Source organism: Oryx dammah, unplaced genomic scaffold (assembly GCF_014754425.2).
Source record: "Oryx dammah isolate SB20612 unplaced genomic scaffold, SCBI_Odam_1.1 HiC_scaffold_14, whole genome shotgun sequence".
In the NCBI taxonomy this organism is placed as follows: Eukaryota; Metazoa; Chordata; class Mammalia; order Artiodactyla; family Bovidae; genus Oryx; species Oryx dammah.
Window position 1 is genome coordinate 18,784,007 of NW_024070198.1, and position 12,869 is coordinate 18,796,875.

The following is a 12,869-nucleotide window of genomic DNA, read 5'->3' on the forward strand; positions in this document are numbered from 1 at the left end:
CGGGTGCGGTCACGTGACCGCCCCCGTGACCGCCTGGGGACGGGTTGGAAGCTCGCTCCGCCTCTGCCTGGCTTAGGCTTCTGCCCGCAGCCGGGCAGTTTGCTCCCGCTAGGTAACAGGGACCGTCGACCCCTGGTTGCGACCCTCACTTCCTGCAGGACAATGGCTACGGCCCTTCGGTCAACGAGGAGGGCGCCGAGGCCCACAATGTGCAGGCTTCCCCGGTAGCCGTCAGAGGCCCCTGATGCATCGGCCACTGCGCTGGGCCCCGCCACCTGCCTAAGCGCAAGCCACTCCCCACCTAGGTTCTGGAAACATCCCTATTTTACAGAAGCGAAAACTGAGGCCCAGAGAGAAGAAATCACTTGTTGAGGGCAGAGCTGGCATCAGAACGCAGGTCTCCTGGCTCCCCGCTGGCCTCTTCCTCACCCTCTGACTTTTTTTTTTTTTTTGCTGAACCACAGTTCTGGGGTGAGAGCTGCTCTTCTGTGGCTGCTTGCCTGGGTTCCTTGAAAGAGAAACAGTCTGCAGAAGAACCCAGTTATCCCCAGAGTTCCAACGCTAGACTTTCTTTATAAGGGTTCTCAATTCATTTTGGGGATGGGGTGCTCCTTAGGGTCTTTGTTTTGAACCTGTGTTTGCTAGAGTCTCTTACAATAGTGTATGTTGTTAATGGTGCAAAGTTGGGAACAGTGATGAAGATCACAGCAGGGTCAAAATTCCCAACCAAATCACCTGTTAATGCTCCGGTGCCCCCTGGGAGGTTTAAGCACAGCCCAGCAAGCAATGAGTTGTGAGGACTGGCTGGGGTATAGCAGCTTGAGCACCGCTTGGGACAAGGCCGGGGCCGAGAATTAATGCTTCCACCACCTGCACGCAAAGGGAGTATCATTCTCCACTCCACGGCGCCCGCCCCTCCCAGCCCACCGTAAGCCCCAGACCTTCCAGTTCTCCATTTACAGCACATAGCCCCGCTGCAGGCATCTCTCTCTGCAGCCCACAGTTGGGGTCATTCTGGCTGCGCCCTCTATATCCTGCTCTTTTCACTCATGTTTCTCTCGGTCAGATGTTTCCTGAGCGTGAATTTCAATGGCTGAATAAATTCCATCAAATGAATGTGCTGCTGTTTAGTTACTTCTGCTGCTACTAGCTTTCATTACTGCCAGCCACATAGCAGCATCCTAGTTTGTCCACATCTTCACCAACACCTGTTATTGTCTATTTTAATTTAGCCATCCCTGGTAGCTCAGCTGGTAAAGAATCTGCCCGAAATGCAGGAGATCCCTGTTTGATTCCTGGGTTGGATTCCCTGGAGAAGGGAGCAGCTATCTGCTCCTGTATTCTGGCCTGGAGAATTCCATGGAGCCTGGCAGGCTACAGTCCATGGGGGTCCCAAAGAGTCAGACACAGGACTGAATGACTTTCGCTTTAACTTTTCAGTGGGTGTGAAGTGATAGCTCATTGTGATTTAGATTTGATGCTGGGACTAATGATGTTTAGCATATTTTCATCTGATTTTTGGCTATTTTTGTGGGGAAATGTTTATGCAAATTTTTTGCCTGCTTTGATATTGTTCTTTTATTATCTAGTCCTAATTGTCCTTTATATATTCTGCACTCAAGTACCTTTTTTAGATATAAGATTTGCAAAAATGTCCTCTCGTTATGTGGTTTCTTTTTCACTTTCTTAATGTTATCACTTGTGGCACAAAAATTTTCAATTTTGTTGTAATTCAGTTTATCTACTAATATTTGTATTTTGTCCAGGTTTTGGTGTCAACATAAATTTCTGTTTTACATAGGTAAATACCTAGGAGTGGGGTGGCTGGGCTGTATAGTAAGTGTATATTATCCTGTTGAACTGTTTCCAAAAGTGCGTGTACCATTTTACATTCCCTCCAGCAAGACTAAGAGTTTAGTTGCTCTGTAGCTTCCTTAGCACTTGATAATTGCCCTTTTCTAACTTTAGTCATTCAAGTAGATATACAGTGGTATCTCATTGTGGTTTTGATTTCCATTTTCCTGGAAAATGGACTAATGATATTGACCTTTTTGTGTGCTTATATGCCATCTGTATATCTTCTCTGGTGAAGCATTCAAATCATTTGCTAATTTTTAAATTGGATTGTTTTTGTTATTATTTCTACGATTTCTTTTTTTTAGATACAAACTATCAGGTATCTGTTTTGCATTATTATCATTATTTATTTACTTGTTTTAGCCAATCTGTCACTTTGTCTTTTTGTTCTCTTTATGGTGACTTTTGAAGAACAGAAATCTTTGTGCTTTTTTGAGTCCTATTTAAAAAGTCTTCACCTAAGCTAGGGTCCAGTAAAGCATCTACTGCTTTATTGACTATGCCAAAGCCTTTGACTGTGTGGATCACAACAAACTGTGGGAAATTCTTAAAAAGATGGGCATACCAGACCACCTGACCTGCCTCCTGAGAAATCTGTATTCAGGTTAAGTAAGAAGTAACAGTTAGAACGGGACATGGAACAACAGACTGGTTCCAAATCAGGAAAGGAGTACGTCAAAGCTGTATATTGTCACCCTACTTATTCAACTTATATGCAGAATACATCATGAGAGATGCTGGACTGGATGAAGTGCAAGCTGGAATCAAGATTGCTGGGAGAAATATCAATCACCTCAGATATGCAGATGACACCACCCTTATGGCAGAAAGCGAAGAAGAACTAAAGAGCCTCTGGATGAAAGTGAAAGAGGAAAAAGTTGGCTTAAAACTCAACATTCAGAAAACTAAGATCATGGCATCTGGTTCCATCACTTCATGGCAAATAGATGGGGAAACAATGGAAACAGTGACAGATTTTATTTTGGGGGGCTCCAAAATCACTGCAGGTGGTGAACTTCAGCCATGAAATTAAAAGATGCTAGATCCTTGGAAGAAAAGTTATGACCAAGCTAGACAGCTTATTAAAAAGCAGAGACATTACTTTGCCAACAAAGGTCCATCTGGTCAAAGCTATGGTTTTTCCGGTAGTCATGTATGGATGTAAGAGTTGGACTATAAAGAAAGCTGAGCACTGAAGAATTGGTGCTTTTAAACTGTGGTGTTGGAGAAGACTCTTGAGAGTCCCTTGGACAGCAAGGAGCTCCAACCAGTCCATCCTAAAGGAAATAAGTCCTGAATATTCATTGGAAGGACTGATATTGAAGCTGAAACTCCAATACTTTCACCACCTGATGCGAAGAACTGACTCATTTGAAAAGACCCTGATGCTGGGAAAGATTGAAGGTAGGAGGAGAAGGGGATGACAGAGGATGAGATGGTTGGATGGCACCACTGACTCAATGGACATGAGTTTAAGCAGACTCTGGGCGCTGGTGATGGACAGGGAGGCCTGGCGTGCTGCAGTTCATGGGGTTGCAAAGAGTTGGACACAATTGAGTGACTGAACTGAAGCTAGGGTCACAGAGATTTTATCCTGTGTTTTCTTCCAGAAGTCTTTTAGTTTTAGGATTTGCATTTAGGTCAGTGATCCACTTTGAACTGATTTTTGTATGTGGTGTAAAGGAAAGGTTTGGTTTTTTGTTTTTGCAAATGTGCAGTTTTTCTAGCACTGTTTGCTGAAAAAATATCTTTTCATCACTGAATTAACTTTGACATATTTGTCTCAAATCAGATGACCATACATGTGTGGATATATTTCTGGACTCTATTCTGTTCAATAAATTTAGAAGGATTCAGGTCACACTAAGGATCTGACTGATTTTTCTCGAAGAAAACAGCTATTGGTTTCATCAGCTTTCATTGGTTGTCTGTTTTTATTTCACCAGTTTCTGTGCTGATATTTACTCTTTCTTCTGTTTACTTTGGATTTAATTTGCTATTTTTTAAAATAGTTTCTTAAGGTAGAAACTGACCCATTGATCTGAGAGGTTTTATTTTTTATAACTAAAGAGTTTATTGCTATAAATTTCTCCCAATGTACTGCTTTCTCAGCATCCGCAACTTCTGATATGTTGTCTTTTCATTTCTCATTAGTTCAAAATGCTTTCTAATTTTTGTTTTGATTTTTTCACCCATGAGTTATTTAAAAGTGTTATTAATTTCCAAATATTGGGAGGTTTTCCATGTATCTTTCTGTTATTGGTTTCTATTTTAATTCCCTTTCATCAGATAATATGCTCTGTGTGATTTGAATACTTTTATCAAGACATTTATTGATGGTCTAGTGTATGGTCTGTCTTGGCGAATGTTCCATGTATACTTGAAAAGAATATGGTTTCTTGTTTTGCTGGGTTGAGGGATCTATAAATGTTAAATAGGTTAAGTTGACTGATAGCAGTATTCAATTATTCTATATCCTTAATGGTGTTCTGTGATCTTACTCTATCAAATATTGAGAGTTTTGAACTCTAATCATAATTGTGGCTTTGTCTATTTCTCCTTGTAGTTATGTCATTTTTGTTTCATATTATTTTGGAGCTCTATTATTTGATGCATAAGCAGTTATGATTATTATTATTATATTTATGAGAGCATTATGATAGCTTAGTTGGTAAAGAATCTGCCTGCAATGCAGGAGACCCTGGTTCAATTCCTGGGTCAGGAAGATCCACTGGAGAAGGGATAGGCTATCCACTCCAGTATTCTTGGGCTTCCCTTGTGGCTCAGCTGGTAAAGAATCTGCCTGCAAGGGAAAGGCTACTCACTCCAGTGTTTTGGTCTAGAGAATTTCATGGACTGTACAGTCCATGGGGTCACAAAGAGTCAGACACGACTGAGAGACTTTATAATTATGTTAGCACATTATTCTCAATGTACTAACTCCTGTACTATTATGAAATTATCTTTTAATCTCTGGCAATATTTGTTGCACTAAATCTACTTTGTCTGAGAATAGTATAGCTGTCACAGCTTCCTTTTGATTAGTATTAACATGGCACGTGAAGACGTTCAGGACATGTCACTTTGGTATATTGATTATTTTGAGCTAAAGGCACCGGAAGAAAACAGCAGATGCACTTCGCTTTTCTTCCTGAAAGCAGGGCATGAAACTAAATTCCTGTATGAAAGACACCCTCCTCATATCAGGAGAAAAGAAACATCCTTGTCTCCAGAAATGAGGAGTCCAGGTGGAGAGAAATCTGTACAAACAGACTTTGTTAAAAAAAATTCTTAGCTTTCTTTAGTCCCCCAAATAGCTTAGTTACTTTTCCACAATTGCCACCTTTGTTGAACCGAGTCTATGAGCACGTCGACCCTGCCGCTCCTCTGGGTCTTCATTTTCCTTGTGGGAGTGCCCATGTGCATGTGAAAAAATTACTAAATGAAAGCGGTATGCCTTTCTCCTGTTAATCTGCTTGTGTCAGTCCCAGCCAGAAATCTTCAGAGGGCTGAGGAGACATTTCACCTCCCCTGTGCTCTGCTCAGTTGCGTCAGTTGTGACTCTGTGTGACCCTGTGGACTGTAGCCCATCAGGCTCTGTCCGTGGGATTCTCCAGGAAGAATACTGGAGTGAGTTGCCATGCCCTCCTCCAGGGGATCTTCCAGATCCAAGGATCAAACTTGGGTCTCCTGTTTTGCAGGCAGATTTTTTACTGCTGAGCCACCAGGGAAGCCCCTTTACCTCTCCTATATATGTAATTTTCCATCCCTTCACGTTTAACATACTTCTGTTTTCATATCTAAAGTATGTATTTTGGTAGCCAGCATATAGTTAAATCTAATTTTTTATCCAGACTGATAATCTCTGCCAGACTAAATTGTCAGATTGTATGTAAAGCCAATTTACTGTGATTACTAACATGGTTTAAGTCTATGAGTCTGTTATCTTATTTGTTTTCTCCTTGTCCTGTCTGTTCTTTGTTTCTTGTTTCATCTTTTCATGCCTTTTCCAAGAAATCTATTGATATTTTTATGGTTCTCTATTCTCTCCTTTGTTGGCTTCAGGACTAGGACTGAGGTGAGAATGTGATACTCATCATGAATGCAAAATTTAAAGAGATGTCAAATAATTGGTAATCAGGATACATACTATATGAGTTAATGTTTTTAAAAGTCAAAATTAATATAAAATACATGATGAATAAAATATCAAAATTTCAAACACAAACGTGATCATTATTTATGGTTTTCCCTGTTGCCTCAGTCTCCAATATAGCTCAACACAACACTATTACTGACTGTGAGTCACATATTCCTGCTTCTTTCTGTGTCTGTTAATTTTATATTGTATACTAGACATTGTAGGGATGCATTGAAAAGACTCTGAATTCTATCTTCTGCTGAAGTGTTGAGTTTTGTTCTACGAGGCAGTTGAATCAATGGCAGTTCATTCTGATTGCACAGGCTTGATCTTAGGCTTTGTTAGAATGGCATATTTCATTTTCTTCATTAATCCTAAGAGGGTGTGATCCTTACTCTTAAGGTGTAGCCTTTTTGGGGTTTCAGTGGGAAGTCTGAAGTGTTTACCAAGCTTCTCTAACTTGGTAGGACGTGAACTCAAGCCCTCTCCCCAGCACTGGGCAGCAATTTCTGTCTCTGCTGCTCTCTCAGTCTTCCAGCTCTTTTTCTGCTAGAGTTTTGGAGTCTCACTCTGCGTATACACAGTTCAGAAGTCAGTCAAGTATTTGGGGGTACTTGGCACCAGCTTTTCTGGGCTTCTCCCATTGCTTCTCCAGGACTTCCCTGGTAGCTCAGCTGGTACAGAATCCACCTGCAATGTAGGAGATCCTGGTTCGATTCCTGGTTTGGGAAGATCCCCTGGAGAAGGGCTAGGCTACCCACTCCAGTATTCCTGGGCTTCCCTGGTGGCTCAGCTGGTAAAGAATCTGCCTGCAGTGTGGGACCTGGGTTTGATCCCTGGGTTGGGAAGATCCCCTGGAGAAGGGAAAGGCTACCCACTCCAGTATTCTGGCTTGGAGAATTCATTCCTACAGTCCATGGGGTCGCAAAGAGTCAGACACGACTGAGCGACTTTCATTTTCATGGTTTCTCCTTTTTGTACTCCCTTCCATTTTCAGCTGCTCAGTCATTCCTGAAAACCAGTTTCTTACTCCACAGTCTAATAATACACAGCTGCTTTCTGCTTAACGTCAATTCCCTTTTTGTTGTGAAGTGGGGGAATTCCTTTAGGGGAAAAGCCAGATGAATGTGGTTCTTACCCTGTGTGATTTCTGTCATTCAAGGGTCTTGGCTCCTGCAGTTTATGTCTGCTTTTAGATGTTCAGCTGTTCCCTATTGCCTTCAAAGAGCTGTGTGTGTGTGTGTGTGTGTGTGTGTGGTTTTCTGGGAATTTTTTTGTATCTTGTCAAGAGTTTAGAATTGTGTTGGCAAAAGGGTCAGTCTGATAAAATGTTAATGTTAATTACCAGAAGTTGGAACTTCTTGCAAAGTTCAATATGTAGTATTTTCCATTGAGTTTGAAATAGTTTCTTTTTTATTGTGATTTCTGATTTTTTTGATTCATGGATTATTTATAGATTTGTTTCTTAAGTCACAGACACAGGTAGGTATTCCAGTTATCTTTTAAAAAGTTTTCCACCTGTAATTCACTGTTATTGAGAAATACTTTCTATGTTACCATTCTCTGAATTTTTCTGAAACGTTATGTCACAGCATGTAGTTAAAGTTTTGTAAATGTTTCCATGTACTCTTGAAAAAAATATTTTGTATTCATTTGTTAGCTCCACTGTTCTATATATATTACTTAGGTGAAATTTGTTCTTTGAATTTTCTGAGAGGTATAATATGTAAAAAAATCTATCATAATTGTGGATTTGTCTATTTCTCCTATTATTTCTGTGAGGTTTTACTTTATATAGAATACTTCATTGTGCTTAGTTGCTCTATTGTGTCCAACTCTTTGCAACCCTAATGGGCTGTAGCCCATCAGCCTCCTCTGTCCATGGGATTTTCCAGGCAAGAATACCGGAGTGGGTTACCATTTCCTTCTCCAGGGGATTAGGTGCATGCAAATTAAGAATTTTTACTGTTAAATCAAATTTCTTTCTTTATGAAATGTCCCTTTCTATTATTAGCCTGCTTTTTGTTTTCCAAAAGCATTTGTTGTTTCATATCAATGTAGCCAATTACGTTTCGTTGCATGATATGGCTTTTCCTTAATTGTTTTACCTTTTTATATTTTAGATTTTTTTTTCAAACAGCATTTAGTTGAACTTCATTTCTTCTTATCTCATCTGAAAATTTTTGTCTTTTAATTGGAGCATTTGTTCTATTGACAATAACATTGCAAATAATTTTGCATTTTAATTCATCATTTTACAGTTTGCTTTCTGTTAGTCCTACCTGTTCTTCGTTGCCTTTTTCTTCTTTCTTGATTTTAGATCAAATATTTTTAATTATGATTCCACTTCCCCCACCATTCACTTAGAAGTAATTCCTCTTTTAATATTCTTTTAGTGGTTACCCTGAAGATTAAAATATGCATCCTTGACTTATCAAAGTTTAATATAAATTGGTACTTTTACCTCTTCCTCAAAAATGGAAAGAATATTAGAATACTTTCCATTTACCTGCTTTCAATATGTATGCTACTACTGTAATACATTTTTAATTCTCTATATTAAATCTCAGGAGACATTGCTATTGCTTTATGTTTAGATTTCCCCACATATTTGCTCTTTAGGTTGCTCTTCATTCTTTCCGGCATCTCCCTTAGCATTCTGGTGATTATTCATTCTTTTGCTTCCCCTGAATCTTTCCTTTCTTTGTCCCTCTGATTTCCCACCTCCTGCCTGCACCACCTGTAATTAGTTGAATTCCAGGACATGAGGTTCACACCATGATAAAAGTCTACTGTGTTACATCAGGTGCTGCTGTAGTAATTCCATGCATGTGTCTTAAAGTTTGATTTAACTAATTTCTAAAAGTGAGCTCAATCTTTTTCTTTTACAAACTAGTAACAAGGTGAGTGTACCTTGGGGCATGCTTCATCGATATTAAATTTGCACTAAATCACTGCTTGGAAGAAACTGGATGGAAGAAGTCACGTAATTAACTCAAAGAAAAATCATGACAGCATCTCCAGAAAAAGAGAAACCACCAGCAAAATGTGTTGTGCTAACTTCACATGCACTTTGGATATATGTAGAAATAGTGTCAAAAAATTTAAGGCTAGTTTTGAAAACTCTCAAAAAGATATAGTTAATATATGAATTGAGTGTGTATATATATGTATGTATATTTTACTGTTTTCTCCTCATGTGTAATATATATGAAATTATACAGGAAGACAATAGCAGTTGGAACAGGGACCATCTGACATAGGCTTGGAAACGGGGAGTTTCAGGTGACCCTAGGGTTCACTTAATCCAAAGCCCTCATTTTACAGAGAAGGACACTTGAGTCCAGAGAGGCTGAGTCACTTGTCTGACATCTCACTGTCAGTTGGTAGAGAGCTGGGACTAGAATCAAGGTTTCTGTCAGAGCAGCCTTCTTCGAGTTCCTGCTCTCCTCAGATGGATTCAATCAGTGGGATCTCCAGGTATGGGTACCCATCTTGGCTGCAACTGAGGCCTCTATGACTCGCCACTTTGCTATGTGAGGCTTTAAATGGTATTTTTGATGTGCCTAGTAGATACTGGGCACAGTATCCAGTAGCCTAACTGGATGGCAGTGGGACAACACAAAGTATTTTCTGCTAAAAATCAGCCAAATACTGCTGCTGCTGCTAAGTCACTCTAGTCGTGTCCGACTCTGTGCGACCCCATAGACGGCAGGCCACCAGGTTCCTCTGTCCCTGGGATTTTCCAGGCAAGAACACTGGAGTGGGTTGCCATTTCCTTCTCCAAGCCAAATACTAGAAGAGGGATTTAAGAAATGAGGGAGATGGAAAAGAAAGCTCCTTGAGGTCATTATGAAGTATGTTAAAAATAATCCTTTGAATTTAGATAGCAGCCACATAGTGTATAACACTCGCTTGATGGCAAATCACCTGGAAGGACCCAGTATCGTCGGTTTATTCTCTGGCCTCCTAGCTGTCCATCGAAGTTTTGTGCTCTTTTTTCACAAATGTTTTAGTCCATTCAGGCTGCTATGATAAAAATACCTTAGACTGGGTGGCTTGTAAACAACAAAAGTTTATTCCTCATAGTTCCAGAGGCTGGGAAGTCCAAGACCAAGGTTCTGGCAGATTCGGTGTCTGGTGAGAGCCTACCTCCTGGTTCATAGGCTGTGTTCTTTGGGTATGTCCTTACATGGTGGAAGGGGCAGAAGGGCCCTCTGGGGTCTCTTTTATACTCCCATTCATGAAGGCTCCATCTTTATGAGCTAATCACTTCCCAGAGGCCCTTCCTCCAAGTACTGTCATGTTGGGGGTTAGATTTCAGCCTGTGAATTCTAGAGGGACACAGACATTCAACCAATCTGTAGGAACAAAACATAATTGTTGTGGGGAAGTGGCTGCCCAGCCAGGGACTTCATTTTCTAGACCCCCAATCGATGGGACTATGTGACTGACTTATGACCTAAAGAACTGAGGGGGAGGAATTTATGCCAGGTGAGACCCTCCCATAATACTCTCATATGATCTGCATACTCTCTTTCCCTGACGTCCAACTGCCTACTGATGCCACAGCGACCTTGGAGGCCAAGTGCTGAAGAGGACAGAAAGTCTATATCAGTCTGGATCCCTAAAGGACTACAGAGAAGAGAAACACTGTCCACTTTATCCATCACCACCAACTGAACTTTACGTGATCTATCAGCAAGAAATAAACTTTAATTGTGTTAGGCCGCTGACAGGTTAGGGTTTACCTGTTTGCAGCTAATGGTTACTTTAAATAGACAATGACATCTAACTTGAATAATAAAACTGAATTTCCACTTGGAGTGCTTGAAGCAATACTTATGGGGAAGAAAGTAGAGGAAGAAGGTAGCACGCCATGAAACCAAAGATCCCCAGCATATCTGAGTTCATCAGCAACCAGGCTTCAGGTCAAGGTGTAATGTGAACAATAGTGGCCTCCCTTTCCCCACAGAACACCCTGAGAACAGAAAGTTAGAGTAGCCACATTTTATTACTTACAAAACACTACCTCAAAATATAAGCTATCTTGTGGAATCAAACTCTGCCATTACTAGGCTCATATAAACCTTAATATAATCTGTTCCATGGAAGAAAATATTAACCCCTGTTCAAACCCCCTGCACAGAGAACATTTCCCTGGGAGGTGTTCCTGAACTTATTTTGTTACTTCCAGATGAATAAAACGAAGCCTTCTTTTTGCTTCTTCCAAAAGTATAATTTACTATATAACATTTATAAGTAGAAAAGCATCTGAGAATATTTTCATGACTAGTAATTGGAAAATAACGAGAATGATGTGGTCTGTACAGAAGGCCCTTTTCTCTGCTGGATGCACAGGACAGTACTCTCGAACTGGTCCTGTGGAACTTGGTCAGCTCCTCCCTACTGCTTCCCGGGCTCCTGGGACTACTCTGATGTTTAGAAGAAAGTGGATGCCAAAGCAGCTGGCTTGGTGTATTTTGGCTTTTTTTGTTTTACAGTGATATTTGCAAATACTACCCTGAGGGCCATAGTTACTGGATTTATTATTTAGTCTGAGAAGGTGAAGAGAAACTTCCAAAGCTCTGGGTGCTGGGGGAGGAGGAGCAGTGCTCAGAGGCAGTGCCTGTGTGGGTGCTGACCAGGTCTGCCACTTACCTCCACAACTTCAGAATACCAAGTCATCACCTGCGCTGGGTAGTAGTGGCAGAAGGGGCCCTTTAAATTGTTCTCCAGAAAAGACAGAAGAGGAGCACATCAGGAGGGCCAAGGTGAGCCTGGATTCAAAATTCTACATCCAAGGTCAGTCACACCTCAACTCACCACTCAGCAGAGCTGCTGGTCAGTTCCTCCAGGCCCCGAGATCGACTTTCCTGGGCAAAGGCACCACCAGCGTTTGTTTGCACACACAAAGGACCTTAAGAGAGCTAGCTGTGGGCAGCAGAGGAAAAAAACTTCCTTTCGAGAGGAAGCTGGCCACAGCCAGTCCAGCAAGAGTGAGCAGAGTACAGTGAGAGCAGAATTTGGACTCTGATCCATCTGGGTTCAAGTCCTAGTTACACCACTCTGGTCCTTCCAAACACTCTAACTAGTCACCACCACCAGGATTGGGCATAGCAGTTACAGAAACTGCTAGTGGAACTCAGAGGCAGGGATTTTAATACTCTTGGGCTTTATAATAACTCTCTCTTTGAGTATTCCTTACCATCTTGTAATTCTGGTACTTCTTAAGACCATGTGAACTATTCAACAATCGAAATGTAATTCCCTTTCAGTACAATGGATTTCCCCGGGCTCTGGACAGGGGATAGAGTGGCTGGCAGAGGTGAGGCTGTGGAACTGGATAGAAGGTAGTGGAAAAGAGCAGTAGGCAGTGGTGCTGAGGCTGGAGAAAGGGACATGTTTATGCCTCTTCTTCCCTTACTTTCTCCAAGACACAGCTCTATTATTTTTGTTTGCTGTGTTGATGATTCACAATTTTAGAGTCTTTCTGTTTTTTTGAGTGTTTTTATGGTCAGAGTGACCCACGTGGTTCGCCTTGGCTTTTGCGGAGATGAAACACTTTCCGTTTTGTTTTCCGATGTGAAGCTGCTCTCACTGCCTCTCCGAAGTGAGTCCTGCAGATGCACCCACCCCACATACAGGGGCCTCGGCTGCTGGTAGCGGGGTGAGCTTGCAGGTGCTGGGCTGGCCCGGCCCCCATGGCCACTTGGCAGTTAACAGGCCCGTGGGGTCCTCCCCACTGCTGAGGGTCCTTGCTATTGAGAGCCAGAGTGGGGGAGGCCTCTCAGGCAGAACCTGCCGACACCCTCTGCCATGTTGGAGGGTGCAGGGCTGGGGCTCATCTGCCCAGGGACTGCTTTCGCTG